The sequence below is a fragment of the Abramis brama genome, assembly GCF_963993115.1.
Source record: "Abramis brama genome assembly, chromosome: 18".
NCBI classification, from domain to species: domain Eukaryota; kingdom Metazoa; phylum Chordata; class Actinopteri; order Cypriniformes; family Leuciscidae; genus Abramis; species Abramis brama.
Window position 1 is genome coordinate 4,938,937 of NC_139980.1, and position 20,680 is coordinate 4,959,616.

Consider the following 20,680-nt stretch of genomic DNA (forward strand, 5'->3'; position numbering starts at 1 on the left):
TATGAGAGCCATCACACTTTTCTGCACTTCCTGTTCAGGGTTATGCACTTCTAACTTGTTTCTTCAGCACTAAGTCACACAAAGCGCTCAGACTGTTAACATCTCCCATCTTTGTTAACAGCTCTACCTCTATCTGACCAAAACATAAAATATAGTAGACAGCCACAGTAACATGATATTTCCTAGACATTAGATAAACACTGAGCCATAAGAAAATGTGAAAATAGGCATGTGAATAAAATGCATAAAGAATAAGGGGACTGTTTTAAGGCCAAAAACATACAAGCAATACAGAAAATTGTTCAAAACACACTTTCAAACCAACCCTGACACTACTGAAAAAGTTACGAGCACGAGCAGCTTGCTCATGCATCATGCATCTTAGACAAAAGATCAAAAGATCTGGTCACCCCTAACACTCTCAGACACTTAAGTATACTCACTTCCTGTTTTATAAAAAGAAACAGAACATAATGTTCTACCAAAAGAAGAATCCCTGAACCACAGCCTCTTCTACACCAGCGAAGCAAAACCTGCACAGTGCACACATACCCACCCACCTATACAAACACACACACACACACACACACACACACACACACACACACACACACACACACACACACACACACACACACACACACACACACACACACACACACACACACACACACACACAAAACAGTACTTCCCAGGACTTAAATTACTGCATGTATTGTGAGAGGTCATAGGTCAAAGCTAAACTTCCCAATAATACTAACTGCCAAAGAAATGTTTGGCAAATGTTTAAATACAGTGTGAATTATAATATTTTATCAAATGTATTAGCTGGTTAGGAATTAGCTTGCTGTTTTCTTCATAGATCAGCTCTATGAAGTTTGTATTATTAAAATTATTGCCCTTTAATACAGCATGGACATCTTGTATATGTTTTATCTGAAGTATTGTTAAAGCTTTTATGGGAGTCTTAAATATTTGTCTTCTCTCAAAATGCTCTTTATCAATGCTCATAATTAATCCTAATTACTGTAATAAGGCCATAGTTTTGTTTTTAAAGAAACTAACACTTTTATTCAGTAAGGATGCATTCAATAAAGAAAAAATGTGTCACGGTTTCCACAAAAATATTAAGCAGCGCAACTGTTTTTAACATTGATAATAATCAGGGATGCACCGATATGAACATTTTGGCCGATACCGATAACCGATTATTCTTTATATTTGAAAGCCGATAACCGATATATTGGCCGATAAATCGAAACCCAAATTATTATATAATTTTTGAGAGCCCGAATGCAAAAACAAAAGTCTCACCATTAAAATCCATGTGCCAAGCACACAATTATAATGTTCTCATTATAATTTTATGTAGCCTATATGACAGACTTGCGTTGCACTCAACTATATTTTCCTTTTTGAAATGATTCCAATCATATTTCAAGCAATTCAAAAACATCATGTTGAACAGTGCGCATCTGAAGTGTCTCCACTGAAGGAAATAATACATTATTTATTGGCTTTAATATATCTGCCTAATTTTCTTATTGGGCCGATAACGATAACATTAAAAATGAACATTTATCGGCCGATACCGATTTGGTGTATATATCGTGCATCCCTATAAGAAATGTTTCTTGAGCAGCAAATCAGCATATTGGAAAGATTTCTGAAGGATCATGTGACAATGAAGACCGGAGAAATGATTTCTGCTTTGCCATTAAAGGGATAAAATATATTAAAATAGAAAAGAAATTACATTACATTGTAATAATATTTCACAATATTACAAAGCAAAACATACTTCTTTCAATAACCCACATTTTTGGTCCTTATGCTAAAAATAGGTCAAAGATGAAAAAAAAAAAAAAAAAAAAAAACTGAGATCCAAACAAGTCTAAACATGTCAACTTACAGGTAGGCCTGAAACACACAGTACATAGCTGAGTTTAAGGGGGGAAGGGAAGTGAGCGCTCACAAACATTCACATATCCACACACAGAGGCTTACATTCAGCCGTGAGGCTCAGGGCCTTTAATGAGGTCTAATCACAGTCTTCGCCGTTTCTCAAAACAGTATTCCTACACTTCTCTCTCTCTATCGAGTTGCTCAACTTGAGCTGTTTGTCTCCACAGCTACTTAACAGATTGACTTAAGTATGAGAATGAACACTCAGTTGCTGCACAAACACACGAGGGGTGGGGTGAGGGGATTCAGAGAGATAACACACACAGAACACATACTTGACAAGAAGGGGAATGTAAGTTTGTTTGTGTGTCAACAGTTTAATGTCTGCAAACATTATAACCTACGAAGTGCAAAAGAACAAATGTATGTCAAGTTTCCAATATTATTATTTTTTTGCAGTAGCAGCACTTTGTGTATTATATCTAACTATCGGGAGGCATAGTTTGTGACGTTGTCCGTCCTGACCTTTAGTTACCCTTTTAAAAGCTAGATGGTGGGGCGATTGTGTAGCAATAGGCATTTGAGGTCTGAATCATGCTCTCACACACACTTCCACTACCTCTCATTCACAATGTGAGCCCCCTCTCGCTGTTCTTCCTATTGTGTCACACACGCAGACAAACTCCCCTCAGCTCATAAGCTCCTTCAGCTTTGTCCTGAGATGGTAAACAAGCTGATATATGGGTAGAGAGATGGGGGTGGGGAGAGAAAGCGCCACTGATTCATAACTGACGAGTAACTAACACCTGTACTTGACCCTGTACTATTACTTGCCTTACGCATCAAGGAATGTACAAACGAGTCTTGTCTGTTTTACAACAAGGCGATATTGTTTGTACCTACTTTTTTAATGCAGTGTGGTGCCATTCACTTCACACAGAATGCATTTTTGCATTTGACTGCGCTGCTTTTTGTTTTATTTTTCAGACACAAACACAGACGCGTTTGACCATTTCGCTGACTATATATTTACAATAGACGAGGGACTTTTTTTGCCCACAAAATGTCACTAATGTGACCGCACCTTAACAAGTGTTTTGCAAAATACTCTCTTTGGGAAGTAGAGAATCAGATAATTCATAAAAATGAGCTGGTTCAAAAAAGCCCCTGTTCACATGTTTTCAGGATATATACAAATTCATCATTTTTATTTTAGTTATTAGCATTTAATTACTTTTTAGTTGCTGCTTTTAATTATACGAGTAAGTTTCAAGGCAGCTTCCCAAACTCCGCTAGCCATTAAATGTCTCCAGTGAAATGTGTGCTGACAGGTGGCAGGTGAATTTGGACCGTCGTATCGCGTGTCCAAACAACTAGCAGCTGATCAAACGAAGACAAACAGACAGTACAAAATGTGTCTTCACCAGGCAGGCACTCACTCACACTTGAGATTCGTAAAAAACGTTCCTCTTTTGGTTTTTTGTTACCGTTGTGTGGCCAATAAAACTGTAGTTTGTTGTCATGTGATCAGACTGGCTTCTTTTTTTGTTCCTACTAGCACATAATGACTAAGATTAGGCCTATCAGTTAGATAACAACAATAACACACACTCCGGTGCCTTGGCCATGGTCTGTGATAAATGTGGCATATCAGCATGAGCCTTCTTCAACTCGGTTCAACTCCACTGCCAACATGCTTATAGATCATGATACTCCATAGTCAGAACAATTTAAACATAACATTCAAAATGCGTTTTTCTATTCCACTGTGCTACTTTTCCATTGGTTTTCAATGCAAAACAATGGAACATAAAAATAATGATTGTTTTATCTGCCACACTTTTAATATCCTGCATCATCCCTACAAATATACCACCAATAATACTACCGAGAGCAATTACGTATCTCAGTGAAGTGAGATAAAACCATAATTGGGTTGTTTTAAACATGAATTTGTCTAATAACAATAACCTTTTTGTCATGTTTATCAGTCAAATTTATGGCAGCAATGCAAAGTGCAACAGACCTGTTTCTCATTCGCAGAGCTAGAAAACACTGCACCAAAGAGGGTCATACAGAGTGCAATATGCTTACAAAAACAACTCTATTTCAAAGATATGCAGATGCCTACTGTTACAGACACCAATGCTTGTCTTGCTTCTTTCACAATTAAGGGTCCCATTCCTTCCATTGCAGATTGTATCCTGTTAATGCTTGAAAATCTGCACATTTTCTACAGTCAACATCTCTATTTACTAGCATGGCCAATTGGCTTTATTAAGTTTAATGCATTAGTTAATCTAACTTGACATCCAATGAGAGGAAAAACAAGTGTGAAACTAAAATACAACTTTACTTTGACCAAGAAGGCATGTTTTGCTAGTATGGTGGATTTTAAGTGCAGAAAAACATGTTGTTTGGCAAATGTGAGCTACTTGGGCTCTGATTCCAGGAATGCCTAAATACAAGCAATAAAGGGAGTAGTTAATGATGCAGGAGAATCAGCATTTTAATGTGAGTCCACTCCTTTTGTCTCCCAGGCATCACCACAAACAAATAGTTCTCCGCTTTCCTAGAAATTTCTGGGACATATCCAGCCATATGGTCCACACCCCCTTTTCCAAGCCCCCTTTCGAGTCTTCTACAGTTCATGCTTCTGTCTCACTCTCTCTCTTTTTTTCAGCTAGCAATGTTCTTTTTTACACAGGACACAAACACATTCTAGGATTCTGGAGGTGTGTATCCTCTCAGCCAATCGCAGTGCACTCATGCTGTGCGTATCAACCAATGACAGAGGAGTAGGGGTGGAGACACAAAGAGGCCATGTAACCTGTTAGTTGTTTTTTACTGTACCCCATCTCTTTCTTTTATCATCTTCCTCTGACCTTATCATTCGCTTCCCCTCCCTCGCTATTGATTTATTATTCTAATGAAGCAGAGGTCAGGACCTGGAATAAATAGACTATGAACTTCCCATTTTAGAAAGGTATTTATTCAGGACCCCACTGCCCCCACTTACACATAGCCTGCTGATGACAGTTATTGAGTAAACTGGTCAGAGGGGCGGGCCTGGCCCATAACTCCAACTGAAAGCACTATCTGTACCGAACAGAAGCAATAACACCTGGTCATTAGTTCTACTGATGGAGTCAACACACACACAAACATTCACAGTGTTAATTCAATCCTGCAATAAAGTCAGCCGGACATTATCACAAAATAAACCCAGACATGATGATAAACCCAGGTCCCTGATACAAAGAGAATGTGAAGTGGTATGAGAGATATTCAATTGGCACAACTATGTAAGAGATGGTTTGCCAGGGACAACAATATTATACAGAGTTTAACAGTCATTATATAAAAATATTTGACCAGAGAATGCTGCGATTGACCAATCAGAATCAAGTACTCAGCAACTAAAAATGAAATAAAACTAGTTGAAAATGAAAGTAATTTCACCTTGTAATAATTTGATAATGTTTTTATGTATTATGTTTATCACAATAATATTGCTTCAACTGCATACATACCATGGGAAAGGATTGGTAAGATTTTATTTTTTAAAGAAGTCTCTTATGCTCAAGGCTACATTTATTTGATCAAAAATACAATAACAGTAATATTGTGAAATATTATTACAAATTAAAAAACTATTTTCTATTTTTTTTATATTCTATAAAATATTATATTTATATTTCTTTAGATCAATTTAATGCATTTCTGCTAAATAAAAAATAAAAATAAATTTAATATATAAATTTTTATACTGACCCCAAACATTTGAACAGTAGCCTACTGTATATGGTTAGAGAACATGATTTAATTTTTATTTACAAATCCAGACCCCAGAAAACATCACAAACTGGCTTTGATGGTGGGCCTAACTGTTATAAGTTTTTAATATTTATTATATAACAAATAAATAAATAAAGATAAAAGCTACACATATGTATGACATTTGTAATGGTTTTATTTCAGATAAATGGGGAAAATAATTACTAGTTTACTTTTATAATATCACGTCACAAAGCTTATGTATCTGGTGTAGGGGCATTCGAGGCTTCAAGATCATTCTAGTTCAAGTTGTAAAACATGAACACATGTGTATCTAAAACTGTCCCACACACGCGCTCCAATGAGCTCCCATAAGGTTAATATAGACAATGGCATGCTATGAAGTCTATAATCGTCAAATGCAAGCTAACAGTCTTGGCTGTTTATCATACCACTTACTAAACTAGGCCCATTGCATAACACAATTCATAGCTGACAAATACATCAGTCAAGCCATTTGCTAACACGCACCTAGCAGGCTCTTGTGTCTTTACACTGATTTGTAAGAGTAAAAGAGATTTATTTATTGTTGCACAAGTCATACATAAATTCATCTATTCATTCATTCATTCATAATGTGCATGAACGAATAAAAAAATATAAAAGGAACAGGAAGAAGAAAATCTTATGGTACCTGTCGCTTATTTGTGCACATCAGAAAAAAATAAAAAACAGCTGCTTTATAAATGGATCAACCCCAATCCTCACCCCAAACACCAAATATTTTCAGTAATACCTATCTTTACACTTAATTATCATCATTTTAAGCATGTTAGTCATCATTTTTCTTATAACATTCCTGTATTTTTTTCTTATACAAATTCTTAAATTTACAAACACTTTTGCAGCACTTCAGTTCATAGTCCAAGGTGTTCCACAGTTTAACTCCGTAAACAGACACACACATCTGTTTTTGTGTAGTACGTACAAAAAGAGTTTTAAAATGATATTACCTTCTATGCCCATCTTCCTCTGATACAAAGGTAAATAAATTTTGCAAGACCATAGGCAGAACTCTCTGCTTAGCTTTCCACATAAAAATCAAAATCTTCAAATCAACCAAATCTTTAAATTTTAGAAGTCCAGAATTTACAAATAAACTATTAGTGTGTTCTGTGTAGCCTGTCTTGTTGATAATCCTTAATGCTTTTTTCTGTAACAAAAACAGAGATCTTGTGTTACTAGGGTATGTATTACCCCAGACTTCTGTGCAGTATCCAAAATATGGAAGTATTAGGGAATTGTACAACATATGCAATATGCAGATTTGTAAGAAAGAAGAGAACAAAAATGTGTGGAAAAAGGTAGCTTCTTCTTCAAATAAAAAATAGCATCACACAATATCGTTTAGCAACAGCTGCTAACTTGCTAAACAATCAATGTAAGGCCAACTTTGTGGCCATGGGTTTGATATTAACCATCAATTGTAAAAAAGAAAAAAAAAGAAAAGAAAATGAAAGTCACATGAACATCTCAAGGCCGTCAGACAGCTGACCACACAGCCCACGTCCAGACAGAGTGGACGGCGGCAGGTGACACTGCTGTGGAAACCTCGACTAAAAATACAAGCGTATCCAGACATACCAATAATAATGTCATAAATGGCGTCTTCAAAATGGTTTTGTCTGCCTAAAAAACCCCCGAAACAATACACACACACATACACGCAAACCAGACCGCTGTTCGTGAGAGGAACAAATATTGCGCGATTGTTTTGTTATTCTCTTCCCTAAATGTGCACAACGTGTTAGCGAGTGACTCAGCGCCAGCGCCGGCACACGTGGTGCTAAATCAGAGTTAGAGGCGGGTCACTGATTCAAACCTGTCCAGCAATCCAGCCATACTTTGCCAAGCTCAACGTTGGTGCAGGCCTGTCAAGCTAATGCCAGTTATTTAGTTCTGAAGATAAGGAAATACAGATGAGAGCCTGAGGTAAACAAGAGACTCTGATTATGTTGATTAGCTCTGTTCTGTTTCTACAAACAATTGTTGGTCAAAACATATCAACATATAACAACTAAATTCAATGCTTTACGTTACCAACACACACACACACACACACACACACACACACACACACACACACACACACACACACACATACACACACACATAAATTATTAATAATTTTTAAAGTGCTACTTAAAGTGCTACTTAACACCCTCATTAATAAAAAATATTAAAATACATATTAATATTTATTTGTATTAATATTTTAAAAATAAAATCTAAATAAGTATATAAATTATTGAAAATGTTTAAATTGAATGTCCTACTTAACACCCTCATTATAAATAATAAAAAATGATATTAACAAATATTATTGCTGATTCATTTAAAATATATATATATATATTATATATTTCGAAAAAGTCACACGAGTATATGAATTATTATTATTAATATTTTTAAAATAAAATTATGGATAATACATAAGTTTAATTTAGTTATCTATACAACCAAAAGAGTGGTATCATCAACTGGTATATTTTCTATTTAAGTATCAACTTTGTACCATAGTACCAGTACTCTGATATCCCTAGTATGTGTGTGTTTGATTAGGGAGGTGGAAAATGCCAAGAGGCCAGAGGGAGACATAAACATGGCCAACATTCAGGTTATGAAATTAATAGCCCTGTTTTCTGTTCTTCCTTTCACTCCTCACTGTTTCTCCCTATCTCTCTGAAGACATAACTCATCTCTCACTCCTTTCAGACCTTTTATTCAGCTTTAAACATTCCACCTCTCAAAGTTTACTTATGAATGAGATTGTCCTTTCATCTTTGTTGAATTCATTTTTCATATTTTCTTAGTCATCACATGATCTGTTGCTTTCAGACATGCCAAGCTGTATGGGTTCCAATGTAAAAAATAATTACATGAGAAAGGCTAAGCATGACATAACCAGCAAAGAAAGCTTTTCAAGCTCTCCACAGTATCCATTAGAAGACCCTCTGAAATGCTTGAATAGTGAGACCTGCATCACATCACAACAATGAAGATAATACTTGCATGGATGAGTGACGTGTGTTGAATGCGCAAGCATGAAAGGCCTGTTACACTGTTGCATTAACTGGAGACTCATACTGACCCCAATACACGATGTAAACACTGAAATGTAATCTCAGCATTCCTCACGAGGCACGTTCCTTCACCCACTTTTGGCCAAAGCTATTCCTCTCATGCCTGTCAAACGTTAGAACATAGCATTACTGCAAAATGTGACTTCTCAATGGCTGTGTCAAATCCTTTCCTTGATTTGCACATTTATATGGGGGCTTCATTACAATGAATAGGGTTTTCCATCCTACACCTGCCATTGTTTTTTTTCTGTAATTTTCCCATAAAAATAAAATCACACAGGAAACAGAAATTGCGATGTCTACAGCTCAAAAAAAGATATAGGATATACGTAAAAAAAAAAAAAAAAAAAAAAGTGATGCTATGAGAATGCTTCATGGACATTAAACTATGCAATAAAGTTTAATGGTCAATTTTATTATTTTTAGGCTTTGACTGTGCAATCTCCAAACAGATTTCTACTTCTACTTTGCCTGACAACACGGTAAAAAAAAAATTAGAAATCAGAGGGATGTGAAATAGAGAACAGAAATAAACTATGACATTCTTATGCGCTATAACAACACAAATAACTGTTCATTTCTGCAGGAGTAATGCTACTTCCTCTTTGGGTCTGGTTACACGTGGGTTCTGTGGCACGTGTGGACACACACACACGTGCGAGCAAAAAGGCGAAAGAAAAATAAAAAACACTTTTGGTGCCCCGGATGTGTCCATAATCGAAGCTGAGAACTTCTCAGGGTGGTTTGCTTTATCGGGTTTGTGGTCATTTGGCACAAGTGGTGATGCATCAAAATGACCTGCAGTGCTCTGATTGGTTTCTCCAAATCCAATGGGATTAAACAGCAGCTTCCATTTTCAAGGTAACTGAAAATGGGAGAAAGAATGTTTACTTCAATAAACTCTAATAGAAACTCAAAGGACACTTTAAATGTGAAGAATTCATTCAGAAGCATTGAGGTGATGGAGATGCTCACATCTATAAAAACTAAATTACACCTGTCTGGGTTTAACGTGCACTTCACAGATCAGGAAACACTTCATTTGAGGTTTTATAGACGCGTGGCTAATCACAGTGAGGTACTTCACCAGAAAATAAAAGTGTCCAGAACCTGTTGATGATGTGCTTTAGAAAAATTCAACAATGGTTTTCTCTTCTAAATACAGGAACAGTTGTGAAAGCTCTCATTAAGCCCTTTATAGAGTGTACACACACACTTTAATATCCAGAAGTTCCAAATATAACTAAAAGAAACTAAATCAAAGACACAACGGCGATGTACTAAAAACTGAACAAAATGTCCTTAGTGTTTTTCGCTTACAGACGACATTGCCAAACCAATCCCCTTTCACACGAATCTGCAAGTTTTACACTAAAAACATGTATTATCCCCCTACGTTTTTCAATCTTTATACTTTTAACACACTCTCATACACATACTTATTTAGCCCAGGGGGTCAAAGTTTGGCTGGACGAATGGTCCCAATAGCCCCTACTGGTAGACGCTGTAACTACTATTCAAAGTTAGCTGTGTATTCAGACCAAATAACATCTGCAAGCATAATGCTGGGTTGTTTTAACCCAAATTTTGGGTCAAATATGGACTAACCCAAACGTTGGGTTAAAAATGCAATTTAAAAATGTAACCCAACGGCTGGGTTTGTCCATTTTTAAATTGCATTTTTAACCCAACGTTGGGTTAGTCCATATTTGACCCAAAATTGGGTTAAAACAACCCAGCATTTTTTAGAGTGTAATATTACATTATAGTACAGTAGATGTTTTACCAATGGCCATTTCTTTGGCCATTGGAGGGGCTCTTAAAAGCACTGAATTGATATATATTCTTTGACATCAGGATAGTCTCTACTGAAGTCCTTACCTATCAACTTTGTAATTTTCCTGCATGCAATGGGCAGCTAAAAAGCAAATGCTATTGAGATTAATGGGAATGCTAATGGTATTATAGACATACATTTAGAAACCTAATCCTGATTCTTGTCTTGACAACAGGAGTAAAGAAATAAAACAGGTCTGCAAGCATTTAGGTCAAGTGGTGGAAATTTCCGCTGTATCAAGCTCAAGGCAGTCGAGTTAGTATGTGGCTTTATAATGAAGTAAATGGCGCCCTCTGGTGTTCGTATTTTACACTATGGGAAAAACTTGGTTTTGTGGTAACTCACCAGATTACCACAGTATTGACACAGAGTGTCCAATTGCCAAATACAGCTTTTATATAACATTCATGACGTGATTTCAATGTAATTTTTTAGTAGAAGTCAACACTGTTGCACGCATTTGACGTAACCTCGTAAAAAATAGGTCTCCTCCCTGACCATGGGGACTAAATGTTGATTCCAAAACTAACTATAATATGTAAAAGTCTGAAATTATTCCCAAATCATATCCTGTATGGATCCATGTGCACAGCTTTGCATGCATTCATCCATATTAATCAACAACAGATGGGCTGTAATCTGATCCTGATACGCAACATAACATCCAACACACTAAAAAAATGTGTTCCCTTGCTTTGTCCTCATCTTTCTGCAGTCTCCAACGTTCACTTTGGTAGCTTTGCACCACAGCACTTTCCTCATCTGACTTATGTCATGAGGTGTTTGTGCAGATCAACAGAAAAGGCATTAACAACACTCACAACACTCACAGACTGAAACCAGCAGGAGAGAGAAAATGTCACATACACACACATCTTAGAAGCCAATGTGTTAACTGTCTGATTATGTTGTGTTTGGGGTGTGTGTGTGGCTTTTAATCCCTTTTTTCAATCCAAATAAGACTTGTTTTTTTGGAACTAGGCCATTTTTCACATCCAAATAGGCGGCGTCATACCTCTAGGTCAGTACCATTCCTCGAGTCCAAGAGTTGGGAGAGGATTCTAAGGATTTCACCCTCCCCTCAGCACAGTTACCACAAACAAGTCCCCCTCCCCAATCGCGGGCTTGTTGTTCTCCAGAGCTCTATGCCGTCATGATAGCCCTCTTTCTTAACAGGGGTGAAAGCAGTCTGCAGATAGTTTTCCACTCATTTTCCTTCTATCTCTCTATGGTAAAGTAAAAATAAAGTGCCTATTTATTCTTTCCTTTTCTCCCCACTATTGCACAACGCTGCCTCAGGGAGACAAACCCATTTTCTTCAGTCACGTAGTGCATACAAATGGCAATATAATGGTTAATAATGAAGGCATGACTTGTAATAAAAAGCTATTTTTGTTAAAGTATTTTTCTGGAACTTATATCCTAGTAATCTTAAATTGAGAAGAAGAGAACATATTTTTGTCTGTATGTGTATTCTACAAACATAACATATATTATCAAAGGCGGATATAGGGCTTTTGACGATGCTTGGAAACCCTTTATGTGTTTCTTGGAAAAAGAAAACAATGGGGATATATATGATGGTATATTAGAAGATAAGGAAAGTATTGTTGGATGCGTCTTGTACTAGGAGGCCTTTTTTTTTGGGTCTGTATGTATTTGTTGGTGTATATATTGATTTGTTTCCCTTTCTTTTCATTTGATTATCTGTATGTGAATAAGTGAATGTTTATGTCAAAGTTTGTGTTGTAACATTATGTCATCTTTGTTATGTAATCTAAAAAGCAAAAAAAGAAAAGAAAAAAAAAGGTATTTTTCTGGCATGGTACACTGTCTGCATGGTACACAACCATTACACAACAAGAGCTTTTGCTCTGGAGATTTGCTTTGAGAACAGCTTATTTTCAATCATCAGAAATATAATTTACAATTTTTAGCAAGTAAACTTAATTTGAAAACATTTATAGACATTTACATGATTTCTCTGTTACAAAGAAATGTGTTTGTGTCATAGAAGCAAGAGTGGAATGGATATGAAAAATATCCTTTTAGTATCTGCCTTTTAGTATTTAATTAACATTTACATAAAATGTTAAGTTATGAGCCAGTGCTATTAGTTTCCATGATGTAGCAATAAAGGCACATTCACACCAAGGATGATAACTATAACGATAACTGTAACTATAAAACATATAGTTCATGCAAGAAAACCCAATGAAACATTGCTTTCATAATGCATACAACAGAGGATTCAATAATGCATGCAATAGAGGATTAAATAAGAGTTTCCCCCCTACATGTACACTTCTGGGCAAAAAAATTAATAAATATGGACCAAGCCAAAATAACATCTGATCATTCCTTGTGGAAAGCAATATTCTCCTGTACTCCAAAGCATTAAATGACTTTTCTCGGTGAAGTAGCTTTTCACATAATAGGCGTGTTTCCATTACAGATTTGGGCAAAACTTTTGAGATTTTTTCTAAATGTCGACAAAAAACTATTGCGAAATGACGGCGTTTCCATTGACCGATGTTATGCGACTAAAACTTCATTTTTTCCTCTCGCGATACTATATGTACTGTTTATGTACTATATCCCAGCCACTGCACTAGCCATTATTATCAATCAAAGGAGATGTATGTGTGTTTTCCAAGCATTAATGGTAAGGAACGACCCTTATTATACTTGTGAGCGGCACATATGAGGTGTTTCTGGGTATTTCTCCCTCATATCTGCTTCGAGGTCTTGATCGTGGCATTTCTTTGAGGTTTTGAATCCAGTATTCCTGTAATTCTTTCGTCTTATATGAATTTAATAAAGGACTCTGTCTCGTATTCTGTCCAAACACACCGCGTCATCTACGTCAGGTGACCTATAAATGCGCAAAAAAGGTATGCGCAAAAATATTTCTTTTTCGAATTGCCTGAAAAACCACCTCATGCGAGCGTAAAAACTTTTTTGCGATAAATGGGAGTTTTTGCGAAATTGACGTGTTTCCATTGGGCGTATTTTCAATTCACAATTTCAATATGCGCAATTTGAAGGGTAATGGAAACGCGGCTAGTGACACCTCTTCCTCCATGCTTCAGTGTGGTAGAGATGCATTTATTATTATATTTCTCACCAGATTTTCAAAGACACCGCTCTGGAACTTCCCATATTCTGCCAGAAACTTAATTCTGTCTCTGATGTTTTTCTGAGACAGCAATAGATTTTTAGTAGTAGTAGTAGTAGTAGTAGTAGTAGTAATGCATTTGCTTAATTTTTGCTAATTTCCAGACCAATAATTTGTGCATTTGCTTAATTTTTGCTAATTTCCAGACCATTAATTTGTGAGACGTAACAGTAGACGTAACATTACTAGCACTCAGCTCACTGAACTGGTGCCAAGTGCCATGGTGACACCCAGCTTCCATACACATACCAAACACACACACACACACACACACACACACACACACACACACACACACACACACACACACACACACACACACACACACACACACACATTCAATCCACATGACCCTCACAAGGCCCACAGCTAATTTAAGACCCAAGGAAAGGAATCATTTTCAAAGCCTGGGTGGGCAAACAAATACACTCCTTTACAGCTTTCTACATGTCTTAATATCTATATAATAATTTTTTTTTATATTATTCCAGGAAGCCTGGTGTCTTTCATTGGGGCTCATATCTAATGGGGTAAACACCTTTGCTTGAAAATAGCCGTATAATATTTTAAACATAAAATATGGAAACACATATATAAATATTATTCATAAAACCCTCTTTGTGTACATAATTTGCAAAGTTGAGTATTTGTAAATTTCTCATTAACAACTAGCACCACTTCAGAGTGAGAAATGTGACACTATGAGCCATAACGAACAGGCCTTAGGAAATTACATAATTTCTAAACTCCTTTCAGACCAGTGGACTGACACTGACCTAGATCTGTCTCTCTATCCACAGCTTCTCAGGGCTTATCACTGCAGAAACATGCATTAGTGCACACACACACACACACACACACAAACACACTCTCACAACGAACAATGCCCAAGTCACTCAGATGTGATGCACAACCAGAGGACCCATCCTGTTAGTGTGTTATCAAGCAAGTGGGCTGCACCATCCACAATGACAATGAAGATGCTGTGCTACATCAGTAATCATTTTTTTCTTGGATTAGTGCTTTCTGAGGTCACATCCTGAGTGTGTCTACGCCTGCCAGCATCTGTGTGGTGCTTACTGGATCAAAGGTCTTTTTTAATTTTTTTTTTTTCTCTCTGCTGTTGTGGCCTCATTTATCAATGCCCCTTGAATCCCATAATTCCTGATATCAGAGCAGACAGCTTAGTGCTGAGACAGTAAGCAGAAAGGGTCAAAAGGTCAACACAAAACAAGGGAGGAACATCCTGTAATCTAATGAACCACAAAAAAAGCATCTAAAATAGAGGGCTTTTTGAACAGAACAGGAAGAAATTATGCATTCGCTTTCAAGTATATATATATATATATGAAGACCTTAGATGCAAAGACCTCAATGTGACAAAGTCCGTCTGGCATTTTTCCTTTAAATGAAAATGTTTATCAGACTCCTATGTTTAGGGTCAGTAGTTTCACTTTAATGGCAATGAAATGTTTATGAGTCAGTCAATGAAATGCCTTATTTTAAAAAATGTCATTTAAAAGAAAAATGTTAGACTTTTAGGACTTTTAGGCTACGTTTACACGTGGCCGGTTATTTTCATAAACGGACATTTCACCCTCTCCGTTTTCAGAAAAGTGTTCGTTTATACAAACCCGTGTATATGCCGTCAAGAGCATGCCAAACCTGTAGGTGGCAGTGTAACGAGAAGCTCAAGCCCATGTTAGCCAATCAGAATCTCGAAAATATAGGTCGCACCTTTGACGCAGTGCAAGTTCTGTCGCATACTGTGACGTCGACTGCCTAAAACTCAGTTTTTCTCAGTTTACATGCAAACGTGCAAACAGAGTTTTCCAAAATCTCCACTCTGGCCGGAGTTTTTAGAAAGAATCGTTTTCAGAGGCGAATTCTCCGTTTGCGAGGGGCACAACCGAAGGGAAATGTCTCCGTTTTTCAAAATAACCATGTATGTGTAAACGGGGCCTAGACTTTAGACATTAGGTTTTTGCATCTGAAGTCTTCATATATAGTTCAGACATGAAACTCTAGGCCCTATTTTAACGATCTGAAACGCAAGTATCAAGCGCGAAACGCAAGTAACTTTGTGGGCGGGTCTTGGGCGCTGTTGCTATTATACCGGCGGGATAGATGACTCTTGCGCCCGACGCAAATCTAAAATGGGTTGGTCTGAAGTAGCTTCATTATTCATAGGTGTGGTTTGGGCGTAACGTGAAATAAACCAATCAGAGCGTCATCTCACATTCCCTTTAAGAGCAGGCGCGCTTGTTCCATGGCGGATTGCTATTATAACAGCAGATTTGCCAGGCGCACCCCAGGAGCGGTTCACAGCCGAGGAGACCGACGTTCTCGTCAGGGCCGTAAAACACAGAGAAGTGACATTGTATGGGGATGGAGAAACCCACCCAGATTAGCTTCGGTTAAACAGGCGTATAATAATTTGGGTAAATGTGTAAGCTAGATTTATGCCTATTTTTCACATCTTCATGGACACAACAATGATTTCCCTCGTGTGTTAATATTTTTCCTTGTAATAATGTATGGTTTTCTAAAAATGAGAACTGCTGCGTCTGTGTGTAGATGAGCTAAGCAAAGTGTATGTGCGTTGTGCACACGCTACATTAATTATGGCCAAGCATGCGCCCTTAAAATAGCATATGAATAACATGCGCAACGCGCCACTGACTTTAGACTAGGTTTTTCCTGGTCAGTGGCGGAATTGTTTTCTAAACCTGCAAAATAGCACCAGGGAACGTTTGCGCCGGAACACGCCTCCTCTTTGCGCTGAATCGCCCCCGCGAGTGCAAGTTCATTTCCTAATTTACCGACGTGCGTCTGTGGAGGGAAAAGTCTGCTGTGCGCGGGTGCAAAATAGGAATGATACATGCGTCGGTGTACAAAGTCAATTGCGCTGGGTGCAAGATAGGGCCCTAGAGGGCGCAAGTCCTTTACATGCAGTCTGCAAGTAATCACGTCATTACCAAATGCACAAGCTGATTGGCCTCTGCTGATCCTGCAGCCAATGAGATAGCTTGCTCTACATTTAAATATTCTGATCATTGTTTGTTGTAAGCTAGTCCTGCAGCGCTCCCTCTGATACCCTCTACCTCCCTCAGCTCCACCTGCCTAGATTTGCTACAGGATTTATGTATGTCTATTTATGTAGCAGCAGCATATCTTACATGCTCAAAGTGTCTGTGAATCTGTTAGCAGTCGCAAGTCTGCATGTACTCAACAGCAGCAGCAGAGCAGATCTACTCCACCAAGACCAAATACATTAACATTGCTATATTTAATAACATGCTAAAATTATTCAAAGAGTTGTCATGACTGAAATATCAATATATATATTTATTTTTTCACTAGTATAATTTCAATAATTTTTGTCCTTATAATATACATTAAACCAAACTGATTCTCACAGACCATTTTAATGATATATTATCATACTCAGAACCTTCAGTCAGAATATTCTCCTTGATCTAAAATCTTAATCTGTGTTCATGTGTATGTGTCTTTGCATATTTTGGCCGTGGACACAGTGGAGTGACATTCTGGGTTAATTACTCACACATCTGTGTTAATTACCAAAGTTGCTGATCCTGAAAAAATAACATCGACAAAGCAAACTGCAACAACTACATGCTAATATTCTGGCATCAAAAGATTCCTCTCTGTTTCTCTGATGAAAATATTTTAGGGAAAACAATATTCTCCTTCTCTCTTTAGGATTACATAAAAAAAATAGTGATAGCAAATACAGATTCAATGTACAGATACAAATGCAATGTATTAGACCAAATGAATTTACAACTTTTCAGCGTCATCTAAGAATGTGGAGAGTCCCTGATCCTCTCTGACCCCTCCACTGAACTCTGTGACAACAAAAATAGTATAAGAAATGACCCGCTCCCCTAGCTCCCTTAACCCGGGCAGAGCTATTTTAAGTTGTGGCGCACATTAAATCCCATAAAAACACACATTGTAACTGCTACACTTCACCTCATAATATCTTGCCTATCGGCAATCTCAAAATATTTTGCTTCAGTTCTCATGCAGTCTTTACTTAAAAGCTACAGGCTTTTAATGTTCTAATGTTAGTATGGTATGAAATTAAATGAAAAACAACATAGGAACACAGGGGAACATTATAAATGGCAAGCCAAACCCCCAAATCACACTTATTTATTACTTGCAAACTGCCTTTAAATAAAATAATAAATGAGTAAATAAAATAATAAACGGTCCTTTAAGGATTCCAACACTTTCATGATTTTTCAATGACTTTTTCAGTCATTTGTGATGAATGGATAAGGATTAAAAAACAACATTTTATAGAGATCCCACTTACAATGAGTAAATATCCAGGCAAAAATAAATACTTTGGAATTGAGCATAAATAGAAACAATTATATTGACTATCAAAATGTCAATGACTTGTCAAGGCCTGGAAATCACACTTTTAAAATTCCCTGATAATTCCAGGTTTTCCATGTCGTGGGAACTCTGGTCATCATATTAATTAAAAAAAAGTATTTAAAATTAAGATAGCAACAGAACTGAAGATTTTTTATTTTATTTTATTTTTATTTGAAATATTGTACATGAAAGATTAAATTATGATTGATATCAGAGCAACTTTTTCTAATTTCATTTAGATAAAGAAATGACTCTCTTTCCAACAATTTCCACCCATATCATTTATCCAGCGGGTTATAAATGCACAGGGCTCGTTCTGCATAGATGTGGTACAATTATACACCAACATATTATTTGCAAGGGTGTTTTCTTGAGAAAAGACACATAGAATATGTAGAGCATATGGCATTGTTGAACATATATTTAATGTCATCTTAACTATAAACTCAATAATTACTATAATACCTACCTGAACCATCTGGAGCAAACATATGCATTTCTCCCTGACGTCTTCATAAGGACACCTTTTGGAGAGCATCAGGACATGGGCAAGAAGAGAGTTGAGATCACTGGACAGGGCATCCGTGGCAGGGGGAGAGGAGGACTGTGGTCCTGGTATCGGCCCGATGTTCTCTATTCTCCTCATCACCTCCTGGTGAATGAGCTCCATCGCTGCGTGTCTGAAGCTCGAGTCTCTACTTCCCAGAGCATCCCACCTTCCCGCAGAGTCTCTCACATCCATCATTGTAACAGTCAGCTATTCTTCAGTTATATACACCTGACAGAATGATCCATGCATAGGACAAAAAAGGTGTGCAAATTATTTATTTGTTTATTTATTCAAGCTGGCAAAAGAATTCTGCAAATCTCTCTAAACATGTTCTATATTCTTCTAATATAAACAGACTTGCAAATGCATGGGCATGTCTTAGCAGGCATTGTGTGTATATAATCAATGTGCTGAATTAAACAAAAGTTTAAAGGTTTTTTTTTCCTGTTGTTTAAACAAAAGGACTGACACAATTACAAAATATCTAGGCTAATAATTATGCATAGTTTTCTATTTTTTTTTTTTTTTTTTTACCACTAAATATAATATAATATTATACAGTAAACGCATTGTAAAAAAAACAACAACCGTTGAATGACGTTCAATCAAGTTCTGTTATTAGGCAACTTCAGAATATACGGTTACAACGTTAATAAAACCACAGGTATGGTTAGTAATTATTAAGCGCGTACTATTATATTTTTGCGAAACATGTCAGATGAAAATACTTACTAAATTGACATTCTTTCTAGTCGTCTCTGTTCTGCTACCGTTGAATGAGACCTTCCTGCGCTCTAGCTCTTCAGTCGATTTCAGTCCTTTGCACAGCGGCTTGAGTTAACAATTGATTGACAGGTACAACAGTCCAATAGTGTTCCAGAAAAAAACTGATGGGTGGAGACATACTCGCCATGCTCCAATCCAATGATTAGAAAGGCGTTCCTGTCAGGCCGCGCCTCCCAGTACTAGTAAAACGGGAATTGTAGTTCAAAAGGTCGTTAATCTCAACGTTGTCATAGTGGAGCAAATGCAACATAGAACTACAAATACCAATATCCACCAAAAAACATTGGTAACTGCAGGGGCCCCGCCACCACTTGTTTATCTCAAAACCCTTATGATTAATGCAAAGCTTTCACCAGATATTAATCTATCTTATTCAATGAAAAAATGTTAACTAATCGCTTAAAACAGAATAGATGTGACTATGTCATTACACTTTATACTGTATGAGCAATGCACTATTCTTTGTGTTAAAAGTTCCTCTGTATGAAGGCATCCTCAGTAAAGATAGACCTAGAAAACAAGTAGAATATTTTGTGTTTGTTGTCATCCTGACTAATCCTGATAAGTGTCAATTTGTGAATTTATTGTTTTGAAATGTAATAACCTAAACCCTGACGTTGTGTCAGGGTCTGTAGAATTACAACATTGTCAGATCTGTCTCATGTCTATCTATCTATCTATCTATCTATCTATCTATCTATCTATCTATCTATCTATCTATCTATCTATCTATCTATCTATCTATCTATCTATCTATCTATCTACCTATCTATAAACTGTTTTTATCTATCTATCTATCTATCTATCTATCTATCTATCTATCTATCTATCTATCTATCTTCAAACTGTTTGTATCTATCTATCTATCTATCTATCTATCTATCTATCTATCTATCTATCTATCTATCTATCTATCTATCTATCTATCTATCTATCTATCTTCAAACTGTTTTTATCTATCTATCTATCTATCTATCTGAATGTATGTGTTATTTTCTTTTTTAACAAGTTTAAAAAAAATTAAATCAGACAAGTATAAAAACAAAACATGCATCAACTGAACAATATTAACAAAATCACTACAAAAC

General features: G+C 36.6%; 1 long non-coding RNA gene across 1 annotated transcript; it reads right to left on the minus strand.

Annotated features, from left to right (window-relative positions):
* Window positions 1–9,220: 9,220 nt before the first annotated feature.
* LOC311068982 lies at window positions 9,221–19,639 on the minus strand. The gene is made up of 3 exons (XR_014603454.1): window positions 19,539–19,639; window positions 18,726–19,034; window positions 9,221–9,690 (listed from the first exon to the last, which is right to left on the minus strand). It is a non-coding gene; the product is annotated as an uncharacterized lncRNA (long non-coding RNA).
* Between the last annotated feature and the right edge of the window lie 1,041 nt (window positions 19,640–20,680).